The sequence below is a fragment of the Rutidosis leptorrhynchoides genome, chromosome 7, assembly GCF_046630445.1.
Source record: "Rutidosis leptorrhynchoides isolate AG116_Rl617_1_P2 chromosome 7, CSIRO_AGI_Rlap_v1, whole genome shotgun sequence".
NCBI classification, from domain to species: Eukaryota; Viridiplantae; Streptophyta; class Magnoliopsida; order Asterales; family Asteraceae; genus Rutidosis; species Rutidosis leptorrhynchoides.
The window spans coordinates 259,233,866-259,248,098 of NC_092339.1; the positions used below are offsets into that span (position 1 = coordinate 259,233,866).

The 14,233-nt window shown below is 31.6% G+C and overlaps 1 long non-coding RNA gene across 1 annotated transcript; it reads left to right on the plus strand.

Moving 5' to 3' along the window:
- The first annotated feature begins 7,755 nt into the window (after positions 1–7,755).
- On the plus strand, positions 7,756–9,678 carry LOC139858522 (uncharacterized). Its single transcript, XR_011762985.1, has 6 exons — positions 7,756–7,928; positions 8,027–8,072; positions 8,310–8,434; positions 8,554–8,655; positions 8,834–8,932; positions 9,401–9,678. It is a non-coding gene; the product is annotated as an uncharacterized lncRNA (long non-coding RNA).
- The last annotated feature ends 4,555 nt before the right edge of the window (positions 9,679–14,233 follow it).

Genomic DNA, 14,233 nt, shown 5'->3' on the forward strand with positions numbered 1-14,233 from the left:
GGATTTTTATCCTTTGAACCGATTGGTCTTCCACGTTTCTGACGTGGCAAAGATTCATGAGTGACGTTATTGCCAGCTTTTGGAATTTCAATTCGAGCTGGAGTATTTACTGCTGGTATATATGATTTTGTCACCGTTTTTGTATCTGTAAATGCATCAGGCAATTGATTTGCAAGTTCTTGTATATGCATTATCTTTTGAACTTCTGTCTCGCATTCTTTTGTGCGAGGATCAAGATACTTTAATTGAGGTTCACACCATGAAACATCATTTTCTTTATTTTTCATTTCTCCCCCTAATCTAGGGAACAATGTTTCATTAAAATGACAATCAGCAAAACGTGCTGTAAAAACGTCACCTGTCATAGGTTCAATATACCTTAATATTGAAGATGTTTCATATCCAACATATATTCCCAACCTCCTTTGAGGACCCATTTTTGTACGTTGTGGTGTCGCAATTGGAACTTACACTGCACAACCAAATGTTCTAAGATGGGAAATATTTGGCTCTTGACCAAAAGCAAGTTGTAGGGGGGAATATTTATGACTTGTACTTGGTCTGATGCGAATCAATGCAGCAGCATGTAAAATTGCATGACCCCATATAGATACAGGGAGTTTTGTTCTCATTATCAATGGTCTAGCGATTAACTGTAAACGTTTAATCAATGACTCGGCTAAACCATTTTGTGTATGCACATGAGCAACAGAATGTTCAACAACAATTCCTATAGACATGCAATAGTCATTAAATGTTTGAGATGTAAATTCACCAGCATTATCAAGTCTCACCCTTTTAATGGTGTAATCAGGAAAATGAGCTCTCAATTTAATAATTTGGGCAAGAAATTTTGCAAATGCCACATTACGGCTTGATAACAGACAAACATGAGACCATCTGCTAGATGCGTCTATTAGAACCATGAAATATCTAAATGGTCCACATGGTGGATGAATTGGTCCACATATATCACCTTGAATTCTTTCAAGAAACATTGGTGATTCTTTCTCAACCTTAAGTGGTGAGGGTCTAGTTATCAATTTTCCAAGAGAGCAAGATGTACATGGAACCATTGTATCATGATGGATTTTTCTATCCTTTAGTGGATGTCCATGAGTACATTCAATAATCCTTTTCATCATTGTTGATCCTGGATGGCCTAATCTGTTATGCCATAAACTGAATACACCAGGATCAATATATTTTTCGTTAACTACCATATGTATTTCTGGTACATTTATATGTGTATAATGTAATCCAGAACTAAGTCTTGGCAGTTTTTCAACCACATGACTCTTGTCAGTGATACTTAAATATTTCTCATTTTCTGTTGTCACTGACTGATAATCATACCCGTTAAGGTATATGTCGGAGAAACTCAATAAATTTCTGCTTGACTTGGGAGAAAATAAGGCATCATTTATTAAAAATTTTGTACCATTTGGTAGTATGAAATTTGCCTTTCCTATCCCTTTTATCAAGTTAGCAGGTCCTGATATTGTATGTATAGTTCCTTCCGTTGGTTTTAGATCAATAAAATATTTCTCAGATTTAAGTATAGTGTGTGTAGTTCCACTGTCTGCTATACAGAGATCTCCACCACTTGATTGATGTTGTATTCCAGCAAAATTCATATTGAACTTCATATATAAGAAATAAATAGTGAGTACATTAATATTACACAATATTTTAAACGCAAATAGATAGTACTGAAACATTTAGCAAACATAATGACAAAGACAGACGATATTAAATCGTTTATTTTTCAAAAGACACACAACTTAAACATTCAAGAAATCTTCATATAAATCAGATGGTTTCTCAGTGACTGTTGGATCAATATTATCCACAAAATTTACTTCCTTTTCTTTACCTTTCAGCGAATCCTGATACATCTTAACAAGATGTTTAGATGTTCGGCAAGTATTAGCCCAGTGGCCCATTCTACCACATCTGTAGCAAGATTCTTCAGAATTTTTAGAAGAATTTTCTTCAACATCTTGTTTAATGGGCTTGTTTTGTGGTTGATATTTATATTTTCGTGGATTACTATTTCTTTGACCACCACGGCCACGACCACGACCACGTCCACGCCCATTACCATTACCATAAGGATGGTTTCTACCATAGTTATGGCTTTTGGCATGATGATGGTGATGGTTATTATAACCACGACCTTGCCCGCGTCCTTGTCCCTGTTTATAATTATTTGCAGTATTTGCTTCAGGGATTGCAAGTGTACCAGTAGGACGGGATTGCTGATTTTTCATTAATAGCTCATCATTTTGCTCTGCAACTAAGAGATATGAATTAAGTTCAGGATATGTTTTGAACTTTAGCATTCTCAAATTTCTTTGCACTGTGATGTTTGCAGCATTCATTGTGGAGAAAGTTTTCTCAATCATGTCTGCATCACTAATTTCATGTCCACAGAATTTAAGTTGTGAACATGTATTATATAGAGCTGAGCTGTATTCATTTACTTTCTTAAAGTCTTGGAACCTTAATGTTCTCCATTGTTCCATTGCAGCTGGAAGTAAAATTTCTCTTTGATTATTGAATCTGCTTTTGAGACCTTCCCATAAAACATGGGGATCTTCTACAGTCACATAATTATTTTGTAAGCATTCATCAATATGTTGATGAATAAAGCAACATGCCGTAGCTTGTTCTTTTTCAGAACAAGTGTTGTTTTCATTTATGGTTTCAAGAATGCCCATTGATTTAAGATGCATTTTTACTTTTATAACCCATGGCATGTAGTTGTTTCCAGTTGATTCTAAAGGAGTAAATTTAAGCTTTTCCAGATTCGACATTTTCTATTATCAAAAATTAAAACAAACATCATGATAAATTAGAGTCAATTTATATTCATAAGTATATAAACATTAAACATAAATTTAATATAACATAAATGATAAGTAGGTGACAGTGTCGACCATGTGTAAGCAATCATAAATAAATGTTATATAACAAAAATATAAATATTAGTAAACATAAATGAAAATTTGGCGACAGTGTCGACCATATATTTTTTCAGGTGGTATAACCGACCTATATCATTCTGGTGGTATAACCGACCATATATCATTTTGGTGGTATAACCGACCATATATCATTTTGGTGGTATAACCGACCATATATCATTTTGGTGGCAGAGCCAACCATATTTAGTATTAAGATTATCGTGCTGATAACGTGTTATAATTCAGTAGGCTTATAACTACCTTTAGTGGTTTGATTCTTGATGTTATAATTCAGTAGGCTTATAACTACCTTTAGTGGTTTGATTCTTGATGTTATAATTCAGTAGGCTTATAACTACCTTTAGTGATTTGATTCTTGATTTAGAATACTAATAATGAAGTGTAAGAACAAAGATGATAATGGAGAGAAAGAAAGAAACACTTTGTAAGTGTGAGAAATGGTGCAAGTTTAATGCTTGCATTCATGAGTATTTATAGCCTAAAATCTCAATATAAAAATACATACTTTGTGTACCAAAATTGACTATATGTATACACCAAAATTGACTATCCATATCTATAATGTTATTATTATTATAACAGAAAACACACCAACACACACTCAAATATCTCTCTAATCACTCTAATTATTGTCTTGCTACTTACTAATCCTGCATCAGACACAATCACAAGCTTCCGCTCCCGCTTCCGTTAGAACATCATCACATACACGTTACACTAACAATGATGTACTAAGGATTAAACCTACTACCCGAGATCAAGATGTTTGGTCTCGTTACGACATGTGCTTTATGAGAGATGATACGGAAAAAGCTCGTTGCAAGAAATGTATGAAGTTTCTTGCAATTACGGGTAACACAACGCTAAGAAAACATTTTACGGAAAGATGTAAAGGACCGCCAACTGGAAGATCCGACACAACCTAGACTTAGTCAAGATTGTTCAATTTTTCTATACGATCCCGAAGCCCTTCGGTTAGATTTTACGAAGTTTGTCATTCAACAAGGACTTCCATTCAACAACTTCGACAATCAAAGGCTTACGAAGATAATTAAGAATCGACTACAACCGCGATATAAAATGGTAAGTCGTACTACTCTTAGACGTGCGCTTTTAAATTATGGCAAGATGCTAAATATGATATAATTAAGGTTTTCGAAACTATAAATATAATGTTTCTATAACTTGTAATTTTTTGGCAGCACCACATGCAACGATAAATTCTTATTTACCCGTTACCGCTCATTGGTTTAATCCCGATTCATAGTTATTAATGAAACGAACAATTAGTTTTAAACTATTTGGTTATACGCATACGAGTAACAATATAAGAAGAATTTTATATTTCATTTTCATTGAATTATAGTTTAGCTGATAAAATGTTTACTACTTCGCTAGATAATGCATCTAATATTACTAGTGCCATAAATATGTTAAAATTACGTTTACGGTCGGTTTTAAATGGGTTTCTTTTTCATTCACGTTGTGTTGCTCATATTATAAACTTGTCCATTCAAAATTATTTATATTATTATAGTGATTTAAAATATAAATTTAGAAAATTATTAGTAACTATATATAGTTCGAGCAATGAACGACAACATAACTATAAAGTTTATGGTAAAATGTGGTGGAGATTTGCTAGGACCTTGTTTTGATGATAATAATAATAGATAGATGGAGTTCTACTTGTCTTATGTTTGAAAATATATTACGAAAACTCAAACTTTAAAGGGTTTTAATGATAAACTACTTAGAAAAGGTTTGCATACCGTCTTTTTGACTACAAATGGAAGAGGTTGTCAAACCTTAATGGTTTTTAATGATAAAATACTTAAGAATGATTGTCCCGCCTATTTAAGTAACCAAAATACGATTTTAACCGGACTTTTGGAGAATTATTTAAATTTATGCAACAAAATATGGACGACAAACAAACCCAGTTGTTGACCAATTTGATACCAGATCGTCATCTCGAAGGCCCTAAGACGTTAATATAAGCCTTTATAACCAATTACGTGAAGACGTTACGAAGCGTGCACGAACATCCACACCCACGATCGAGTTGGGAAACTACAAGCTTATAAACTTTGTATTATCCTTCATCACTCCCGAACAATATCACAACTTTGACATTTTGAATTGGTGGAAATCAAAAGAAGACACTAATCCAATATTAGCCGCTATGACTTCTGACTTATTATCCGTCCATGCTTCGAATGTAGCTTCCGAATCGACCTATTCTATTGGCGGTCAAATTATATTAGATAGAAGGTCAAGACTTACCTTCGAAGTCGTGGAAGTATACTGCTAACATGTTCGTCGAGCTGCTGCTGCTGTGGAGTGTTGTTGCTTTCGGTCGAGTTCTACCACTCATTTGTCTCTCTTGTTCTCTTTTCCGTTTATCCAAAGGTATTAACAAAAACTTAAGCTTTTAGATTAAATCTTATACTTTAATAAGATTAATTTATAATTTATGTCTCTCTTGTTCTCTTTTCCGTTTATCCAAACGTATTAATAAAAACCTAAGCTTTTAGATTAAATCTTTAAAGTATTAATTTATGTATACTTTAATAAGATTAGGAATAGGAATATTACAAGCATTATTATTTGCTAAAACACAAACAAAGGAAATTCATTTTTAACATTAAATAACTCGAAAATCTGCAAAACTGACCAAATTGTTCGAACCTGAACGACGATGCGGCGCATCGTATGGAGGAATACGGCGCATCATCATCTGCTCAGCCATGCACGTGTGCATGCAAGGCGACGCAGCGCATCGAATGAAGCATGCGGTGCATCAGACACTCTTTTCTCATGCACGACGTGTTTTCATAAAACTTATATATATGAAAACTATGTTTTGTAAACCAAATGGTATTATAATACAATTAAGGGCAAATGACCCAAAAAGGTAACATAAGTTACCATATTTGACAATCAAGGTAACTCCCAAATCGTGTAAGCCCGAAAAGGATTTCAATTTAATTTTTGCGCCAGAAAAGGATTACTACGTGTTTAAAAATTTTAAAATTGATGTAATATCAAAATCTAAAATCGCGAATTACTTCAAATTGAGACTTGGAACAGATTCGTAGTGCTTCGAATTGCATTTGTTGTGAAGCAAGTTGATCCAAAATATCACAAAATACAACGAATCGAGATGAACAAGTCGACTTGTTCAAACGACTTGTTCATCTCGATTCGTTGTATTTCGTGATGTTTTGGATCAACTTGCTTCACAACAAATGCAATTCGAAGCACTACGAATCTGTTCCAAGTCTCAATTTGAAGTAATTCGCGATTTTAGATTTTGATATTACCTCAATTTTAAAATTTTTAAACACGCAATCATTTTCTTGCGCAAAAATTAAATTGCAATCCTTTTCGGGCTTATGCAAATTGGGGGTTACCTTGATTGTCAAATTTAGTAACTTATGTTACCTTTTTGGGCCATTTGCCCTACAATTAACCTTGTAAACACGAGAATACTCAATGTTTTTATAAACATGAGTATTATAAATAGAAGAAATCTACATGTACACATACGAACAAACTAGTAGTATCATATTATACTACTATTAATATTTTTTTATTAAAGCATACAATATATATAAGAAGTATACATATAAAATCTATGTATGTGAACATATATTATACATATAAAATCTATATATGTGAACATATATAACACATATACACATATCTATTATATATGCACAATAAAACAAGTAAACGTATATATATATATATATATATATATATATATATATATATATATATATATATATATATATATATATATATATATATATATACTAGAGGGATCAAATGAGAACATTTTAGGAATGAGAACTCTGAGAACTAAGGTAGTCGAGCAAAAAATAGGACGCGGCCGAACAAAAAATCACATATTCGAACAATTTTCCAGAGGGTCGAACTATTTTGGCTAGATGCAAGTGCTATTTTTGTTCTACATTTTTATGTAGAACACATGTAGAACATGCTGTTCTACACTTGTTTTACATCATTTTTCATCAAATTAAGTTAGGGTTTAGATTTAGGGTTTAGATTTTAGGGTTTAGGGGTTTAAATTTAGGGTTTAGAATGAGTTTTTTACACGAACGGTTTAGAGTTGGTTTAGGGTTTAGGGTTTACGGAGTAAACCCGAAAACCCTAAACCCTAAACTCTAAATCGGGCTAAATCAAAAAAAAAAAAAAAATTGAATTTTAAAAAAAACAGGTGAAATTCAAACAAAAAAAAGAAATTCGAACCAATTTTCGTTCTACAATTTTGTAGAACCGAACCAAAATTTTGTAGAACCGAACAAAAAATAGGCGGCCGAACAATTTTCCCCAATTCTAACGAATTTTCGTTCTACAATTTTGTAGAACCCAACAGAAAATGTAGAACATGTGATTTTCATGCATCTTAATTTTTGTTCGACTAACCACAAAATTGTTCGGCCGCATCTTTTTTTGTTCGAATTTGAGTTCTCAGGTTCTCACTCTTAGTGAGTTCTCAGTGGATCCCTCCCATATATATATATATATATATATATATATATAGGGGAGAGATCAAGGGATAAGGAGTAAATTGGGGATAAGGGGATAAGCAAATCCAGACCGCATATCTGATCATATTAAGAAAAAACGCGGAGGGGTAAATTTGACATTTTGTAATTACTATTAAATTACGTGATAAAAAGGTGGAAACACAAATTAGGGCTCAATTTTTACTACAGATTCATATTAACTCATTTACAAATTACGGTGTAGCTCTAAACGGATTGAAATCACAATCATCTAAACAAAATATATTGATCGAAGTACGATTAATCGATTGACTATATCGAAAATGCAATAGTTTGAGATATGATTAAAGGAGCAAAAAATAAATTGAAGAAGAGTCAAATTGTCCTGAAGAATCAAATGGTAAGAAATTAACAATTACTGGTTCAGTATATCTTTTGTCATTTGTTTATGTGTTTTGTGTTCATCGATTCAGTATTTCATTTATCCAATTTATTCAGTGTTCTTCATGAAGAAAAGTCATAAATCGTCCCGAAGAATTAAATGGTAAGAAAATTAACAAATACTGATTCAGTATGTGTTTTGTCATTTGTTGATTTGTTTCGTGCTCATCGATTCAAAATTTCATTTATCCGGTATTCATGGATTCAGTGTTCTTTATGAAGAACTTAAATTTTAATAAACAAGCAATTTAGGGTATTTGTTCATGAATCAATTACTTTAGGATTCTTGTTGCTGAGATGTTTATTCATGAATCATTTTTAAATACGACAACAATATTAGTTTAGGGATTTCTGAGTAGCTGCAACAAGTTCAACAATATTAGTTTGCTTTTGGTCCTGCAATGAATAATGCCGACGCATAGTTTTCAGAGCCCCCGAACGTAGCCACGAGAACCTAAATTTGAGGTAACAAAGAACATTTATTAATATAATTATTGTTCCTTTTTTCATCTGCCAATGTGGTAAAGCTTTTATATAACATATTAAACCCTCTATTACCTTGATCTTTGGTTCCCTTGGAGCAGTTGCTGAGGAAATGTTCTTTGATTTCTGCACACAAAAAAAATTATCTCTGAATAAGTGAATGTCCTACATATGCAGATCCAGATGCAGAACCTAAATTTGAGGTAACAAAGAACATTTACAAATATAAGTATTGTTTCTACTGTTAATGTGAAACATAGATTAAAAACTGTATCGAGTTGTTACAATTACTCGAGGTTTCATACATTCATCACTTATTTGTTGCTCAAATTTTATTAAGTTATAGGTCCCAGTTCACTATTAATCATAGTTCCTTTTTAGGGCAACTTCCACTTGACATTTTGTTGCGGTTAAGACGAAAAAGAAGTGAATACTGACATTTTTGAGACAAATTCAAAAACATTCAGGAGAAATTGAACAGTTAAGTATGAACGTTTTGTCTTATTGCTATCTTTAATTTTTTTTTTTTTTGCTGGAAATTTTAATTCAAAAACTTGATAAAAAGGCTTACAGAGATTTTGTTTTAGTTTTAGACAAAGAAGAGTGGCTATTAAATTTGTGATGCACTGTGTATATTTTGTTTCTGAGAGTTAGATGAAGAACCAAGTAGTGTACATATATGTTTCTTTTAAAATATGATTTATACATTGTAGTTAGCAATGCATGTTTTTGTGTATTTTAAATTTATCCTACTACTATCATTTTATATCAATTTTGTTACATTTACAGTAGCTTATAGTTTCTAATTTACATTCATTTTGTTACAATTAAAAAGTACTTTATCTGTTACATAATTGTGCCATTTCTATGTGTTATAGTCATGATTATCTATGATGTGTTAAGTTTGAAGTTTTAGTATATTATTAATGAATATGGTTTGGTAAAAAGGGTTCAATTGTAGGTGTGGAGGTTAAGAGCACTAGAAGATCATATTTCAGCCAACTAATCTATCCTCAAGATGAAAAAGACAACCTACAAGAAACCACAAAGAATGAATTCTTAATGAGACGCAATACACCTACTTTTTAAATCTTACAAGATCCAGTTCAGCAAAAACTCTTTCATCAAGATCTGTTTAGTCACATATGTAATTTAGCATTAATTTAAGTTAAATCACTTACACTTTTAACATTTTACATTCCAAACGTTTGTATGTTACCATTCGCCTAGTGTATGTTATCGTTCGTCGAATGTATGTTATCATTTGTGGTCGAATGTACGTTATTTATCGTCGAATGTACGTTATCGTCGAATGTATGTTATCATTCGTCAAATGTATGTTATCGTTGGTCGTTGAATGTATGTTCGTTATCATTCGTCGAATGTACGTTACCGTTCGTCGAATGTACGTTACCGTTCGTCGAATGTATGTTATCTTTCGTCAAATGAATGTTATCGTTCGTCGTCGAATGTATTTTATCATTCGTAAAATGTAGGTTATCGTTCGTCGAATGTACGTTACCGTTCGTCGAATGTACGTTACCGTTCGTCAAATGTACGTTATCATTCTTCAAATGTATATTATCCTTCTTCATATATGTTATCGTTTGTCGTCGAATGTATGCTATCGTTCAGCGTCAAATGTGTGTTATCGTTCGTCGCCGAATGTAAGTTACCATTCGTCGAATGTATGTTACCATTCATCGAATGTATATTACCATTCATCGAATGTATGTTACCATTCGTCGAATGTATGTTATCATGCGTCTTCAAATGTATGTTATCGTTCATTCAAAACCTTCTATAATGAGTGCTATAGATTTTGATGGTCCTATACTTCCATTTTTTGGTTTTACTTAATTTTGAATATACATGTTTATAGATTCTACTGATTTGGCTAACAATTTTTTATTAAAGTGAATAGTGTGAATTCAGTTGTGGAGGATGTGTATCCGTTTGTTGAGTCGAATTTGAAGACGACTTCTGGATTTGTTAGTCGAAATTGGTTTGTCTACGATCTCTATCTAGTTAACTTTGACTAATTGATTGTTATGCACCGTTGAATTTGAAGTTTGTGATTTTTTAATTAACTAAATGTTGATTTGAAGTTGTTATTTTTGTTATTATGAGACACGGTTTATGTTGATGACCATTTAATTTCCTCAAATTATAATATGGTGTACATTTTGCTTATGGTTATTAAACGAATGAAGTGTCAATTATAGGGTTTATAATGTTTTTTGCTTAACACACAGATAAGTAAGAAATGATTTATCTTCTAATTGTCAGCATAGTTGCTAATCTAGCATCTTAAAGTGAGTCGATGTATTGATGATTTGATAACCCCTATTATGAAGTCTTTAGGTATCTCATCATAGCTCAAGAAATATTTATCTGTAAAGTTTCAACACGTTAACATTCATCATATGTATAACAATTATCTTGAAAAAAGATAACATTCATCAAATGTATGATTACATATAAAGTGATAAATTTAAAAAATTCACTAAAAATCAATGTTTATCATCCAAAAGATCTTCACCAATCCTGCAGATTGCACATATACATATCAACCCATAATCAATTTCAACAGGTTCTCTCTTTTCAACCAGTGTCTCACACGCCATATCATCCTACACCATGCATTACAAAAAAAAGGGTCATCAATTTTTAACTAACTGTATTTTATAATATGAACTACTGGCTAATTTCCTATAAACATGTGTCAGTATCGCAGATAATCGTTTAATCATGTTTGTTAAGGTCGCATGATTAAACCTTTAACTTATGAAATCAGATAATTCATGTCATTCATTTTGACACGTTAATCATGTAAAGTCAAAAAATGCCTTAAAAAATTTACGGGTCAAAAGTCACCCAAAGTATGTTTGGATCATAAAACATCCAGGATTTATTCAAGAATAAGATTATATTTGACAAGCTAGTTATTTTCTTAGTTCAAAAAAGTCGGACAAAATGTGTTTCAAGTAAAATGACTTATTTTGGCAGGTACATTAAAACTCTCCGTCTGACTCTGACTACCTAACCCGCCCATTTTGCCACCATCTAGTTAATACTTTAGAGAAACAAACCCAAAACTCAGAAAATAGTGATACTCTTTAGTAAACATTAAAATTCTTTGATCAAAACAAAGTGATCTTAGGATATTAAGATAATTAGCCTCGAAATAAACTAATTGAAATAAAGAAAGGAACCTGTAGTCCCTCGAAAGCCTCGGGCAATTCAGATAGTTCAAATAGAAACTTAATGTATTTTTACCCTCTTATCTTGTTCAGATAGTCCTCGAAAAACGATAACCTTTTGAACAAAATAAACGAACTAGTGCGGTAAACGTTTCAGGAAGAGGACATGACCTTCACTTAGTTGCCTTCTCCATGCATTCAACTACATTTCACATCGTACCAGATTATGGTTTTATTAGTTTTAGTTGCTTGTTGTCTAGAAATTATATTAACAATTTTAATTTCTTAATACATAATCAATCAGACGGAAATAAAAACGAAATAAATCAAAAAAATTGACACGAGTTATAGTTCAAAAACAATACTTACAGTGCCTACAAGATCAACAGCACATACACTCATGGAAAGAGATCTTCCAAGAAGCACAAGAGCACGAAACATATGGCATTTGTTAAGTAAAACCTGAACCATAAGAAATTTAAAATAGTATATCCTAGCTTAGAAAAATCAAAGAAACAGAAGTAAAATAGTGATACAAAATTACACATAACTGGAGAACTATAGGCACTGGTTAGGTGTTCAGACCCATGATCAATACCTCAAATGCAGTCAGTTCTTCCGTGAAAAAGAGACTCGGCTATCTTTGTTTTTCCACTGAAACAAGAAAAGATTATGAGTATATTTAATTATTATCTGACCACTAGAAATCAATATTGAATTGCACCCTTTGTTTCTCCATTCTATAACACTTTTTTCTATTTTTTACCTTCAACTAGTTAATAAATCTTACCAGTTTGAAACTACTAGTAGCAAACAACTAGAAGCAAAATATATGTACGGAATAAACACACATTAATGTATATTCATGTAACAACTAGCAGCTAACAGCATTTACTGAAAAGTACAAACTAATTCTTACCAATATTCTTCATTTCAATTATGTAACAGATTACTCATTATTAACTTGTTCATAAAAATTCAAACATTTTCCCATATCATTAGTAAAGATTCCACTACATGTATATCGTCTATGTATATCGTCTACTATAGATGTTATTACTAACTTAAACATATACATTAGAATTTGAAATAACACGAAAACAATCAAGATTAGAATCGTACATAACAGTATATCAACATTCATATGATGTGGTTTGATAAACTAATGAAACTATTTATTAAAACTGTCCAAACTGATTTCATATCGCATTAATACCCAAACAGAACAGTCTTATTATTAGTTGCAGGAATAGATTCAAGACTGCTTAATGAACCCCAGACATCTGTTGATAGAATCAAACAAAATATGCTCAAATTTTAATAGACGAACCATTCCAGCTAGAAAAGTAAATCACGTGTTTAACAATATGACAAGCAAGTGACATGTCCTATAGTATCTGTTATCACACCACAGTTATAATTATGACACAGAACTATGTGCCATAAAAGCTGGAACTACTATATAGAACTTCAATTGCATCTTATAAAAACATAATATTATAGATAAGACGTACATGAAAAAATTATACACAATTAAGGCTATGATTGAATGTACCAGTTAATCGATGTGTAAATTTACATTGTGTAAACATCCAAACGCCTCAACATACACACATATAATCCCAATCCAGTAAATTGCATTCTTCTCAGACATTTTCTCAAACACCTTACATGCATCATCCAAACAACTACACCAATTCACGTGATGGAATTGACTCCTTCAGAAATTCGTATAATTACAGAGAGCCTGTTATCATCTAGATCCAACCAATAAAGATTTTTTATATTCGAATTGAAGGTGGAATAGGTCTGATGAAACTACTCGACCAACAAAATCGAGATCAGTTAATTCATCAGTTGAGATAAAATATAGAAAATACAAAATCAATAAAAAGAATAAAAAAAATTTATGAGCAATCCAAATCGAAAGATTTGGAATAACTGAAATCAATGGATGATCTTTACCAGGAACAATTGAGATTGAATGAGTGCAACAAGACAATTAGCTCAGGAACTATCAGATTCAGCGTTATGATCATATTATTATGATAAAAAATGAATGCATAATCTTTTCACTGAATATATGATAAAATTCATCGAATGTATGATAACAATCCGTAAATGAATGCAAAAAATTGTACCGTTCATCAAATGTATGATAACATTTTAAGTGCAAAAACTTAAAATTCATCGAATGTATGATAACATTCATAGATGAATGTCAAAAATTATAACATGCATTAGATGCATGATAACATTTAAGTGAAAAATTTAAAATTCATTGAATATATGATAACATTCAGTAGATGAATGTTAAAAATTATAACGTTCACTAGATGTATGATAACATTTTAAGTGCAAAAAATTATAATTCATCGAATGTATGATAAGATTCATCGGATGTATGATAACATTTTAAGTGCAAAAGTTCAAAATTCATCGGATGTATGATAACATTCAGTGGATGAATGATAACATTTTAGTATAGAAAAAGAAAAATAAACATATAAACTCATATAAAGTATAAAAATCTCTCACCTAGTTAACTTTCATCATATGTATAATAATCTCTTAGCAC